General features: G+C 40.0%; 2 long non-coding RNA genes across 2 annotated transcripts; both read left to right on the top strand.

Annotated features, from left to right (window-relative positions):
• The first annotated feature begins 256 nt into the window (after positions 1–256).
• On the top strand, positions 257–1,641 carry LOC119366962. The gene is made up of 4 exons (XR_005176149.1): positions 257–384; positions 469–567; positions 1,368–1,475; positions 1,584–1,641. It is a non-coding gene; the product is annotated as an uncharacterized LOC119366962 (long non-coding RNA).
• An 84-nt stretch (positions 1,642–1,725) lies between these two features.
• On the top strand, positions 1,726–2,636 carry LOC119366963. Its single transcript, XR_005176150.1, has 3 exons — positions 1,726–1,859; positions 1,961–2,070; positions 2,616–2,636. It is a non-coding gene; the product is annotated as an uncharacterized LOC119366963 (long non-coding RNA).

Here is a 2,636-nt window from a genome sequence, read left to right on the forward strand (position 1 = left end):
CACAATCACAATACGCCAAAGATGGTCAAATGGCTCATTCCATATGGTCATTGATGTTGGATGCTCCCCATTTTCTATTGTAGCTTAGATTTTATCCTGTGTTTACTTTTGCATAGTTGCAGATCATGAATGACTGTTTTATTGTGGTCTAGTTCTTCTCTAATAAGAACATATATTGTTCTTGCTTGTGCATTTATCCAAACCTAGTTTTGCTTACGTGTGTACTATTTTGATTGCCCTGACAGACTGAAGAGGATGTTAGAGTTTTTCATGTCATCGACAACTCTGCGTCACTAGTAGATTGGGGTGTTTGGCTGCCACCCTTGTCTCCGCCGTGGCCATCCTCCTCTTCATCTGTTCCACAACGTCCATGGCTTAAACAAGGTAAGACTCTAGTGTGTATTTAGCTATGGTGCACTTCTCGTCTGACTAAACAGTGGTGGAATTCAACCAAGGTTGCACGTGCAGGTACAGCTCGTGGACGCCAAGGAGAATGATGCCTTAGACTAGTCTGAGAAGCCATCGCTGCCCTTGGATGTTCCCGCCGACAAAGACGGGCACATGGTGGTAAGAATGATCTTCTCCTCCCCCAATTCTCCAACTTTGGGTTCATGGCCTTTGTGCCAGACATGGAACCAATGGCTTGATATTGTGATGTGCTTGTGGTCACCTGCATGTTCATGTTCATCTGATTCCATTTGGTTGTCAGTTTAAGTGGACATGATTGATTGTGTTCTTTACCTTATAACTTAGCTTCATTCATGTTCCTCAACTCTACCAGCAAAGGCTCCTACAAAAGACATAATGGTTCAAAACGTAAATACTGGGCACTTGAATCGTGTAAAAATCCTAAAGCCATAAGTTGTTATAGCAGATAAACCAATTCTCTGTGACACTGCAAATTGTGGTTTCATCTACGAGTTCCAAATAATGCACAACTTTTAAAAAAAGTGGTAAGTTTGTTAATGCCCAGCCGTTGGTACCATTATTGGCCGAGCCTTTTTTTATTATGCCTGTGTCGGAATCTGAAATATATCATTCTTTTCTTTTATCCAGTAGGAATGCTAATTGACAAAGATAGAAGGTGTTCTATTGTTCTAGCTCCCTACCCTTTCTTCAGTACTAGTCTCTATGTTGTTGCTCGTGTTGGGATGATCGTGGAGTGTTTTTTCTCGTGAAGCATGGAAATAAAAATAACCACCATTTATGAGACTGAATCAAAACTAACAACGGAAACTACGAGAAATGATTATTCGGAGCTACTCTGTTTTGAACCGTGGCTTACCGTTTGCTCTTCTTTTGTTAATTATATATATGTATGTAAATTCAAGGTTGAACTAAAAGATGCATTGTTTTTTGGCCTTCAGACACAAGATTGGGCTACTCAGCCAACGATAAGTGGCGGTGTACTTCATCACAGCCTTCCGTTTTCGAAAACATCAGTCAATCCTTCGTTAAGTGAGCATAATGGACATGTTAGTGTTGCTGCCTTTAAAAACACAGCAATGGTTCTTTTGCTTGCTTATTTTTCTTTAGCTAGTCACGTTCCAAATGTTATCTAATAGTTATGATCTTCTGTGCAGCAATGACCCAACCATGCCCATAATGGCCATACAGTACAACAAGGCATCCTCGTTGGTCTATGATGCAAATGGGTAAGTAAGCTCTTTCAATCTTTCTAGTATCGAGTGACTGCGACCGCCAACTTTAACCTTACCATCTTTAGGCTGCAGCACTTTCCATGCTTTCAAGCCGAAGGACTTCACTCCGAGGGCATACTCTACAAGCAATACAAATTCAGAGAGACACGAGGAAATCAAGTCAAAATCAACCGATTGTCTTAGACCCTTTTGCACATGGTAATTATCTTGCAGATATGCGGGGTGTGGTGTTTTTTTGTCTGCCTAGCTTGCTGGATGTCTTACTGGATACTGTAGCTAATTCTTTTTCGTATCTTCAGGACATTTGAGAGCACTCTACTCTTTAGTCTGTTGGAACAAAGTTATGATGTTTCCGTTTCACACAAGAAATCAATTGCAAGAAGATCATGACAGCAGCTTGTCATGTAAGGTATAATTTGTGTCCTCTTTATTATGTCAGAATTACTTTGATCTTGATTAGTTGACTAGGTGATACTCTTGGAAGTTAATCATCGAATGTTCCTTAATTTTTGTTTGTAGTTTATTGACGTCGACACTCCATTTGAGATTCCATACATCTTATCATAGATTTGGAATGAATCTGATCGCGATTATCTGGCTTTAGAACATGGACACAAAAATATCGAGATTCATGTGTGAGTTATGTCGACATTTCAATTAAGAAGGCTTTAGTTTTGTAGGTTAGAGAAATGTCATAGTGTTGCCTTGTTTTTGTTTGAAATTCCTGGTTAGGGATCTTCTTGATCCTTGATAGCAATAGTTGGTGATCATTCTGTGTTCTCTTTTGAGATGTTTGTCCACCTGTACGCCTTCATTTCCTAGGGCTTAGTTTGTGTGGACCAAGCCTCCAACTATTCTCTTGTCAATCTTTGTAGTGTTGAGTGAGCAGATTGCACTTTGTAGTAGGTTGCAAGCGGTAAATTGTTTTTAACCCTGAATGTGTTCTTCATGTAGGCGTTTCAAGCCAAAGGACGG

The sequence above is a fragment of the Triticum dicoccoides genome, chromosome 2B (assembly GCF_002162155.2).
Source record: "Triticum dicoccoides isolate Atlit2015 ecotype Zavitan chromosome 2B, WEW_v2.0, whole genome shotgun sequence".
In the NCBI taxonomy this organism is placed as follows: domain Eukaryota; kingdom Viridiplantae; phylum Streptophyta; class Magnoliopsida; order Poales; family Poaceae; genus Triticum; species Triticum dicoccoides.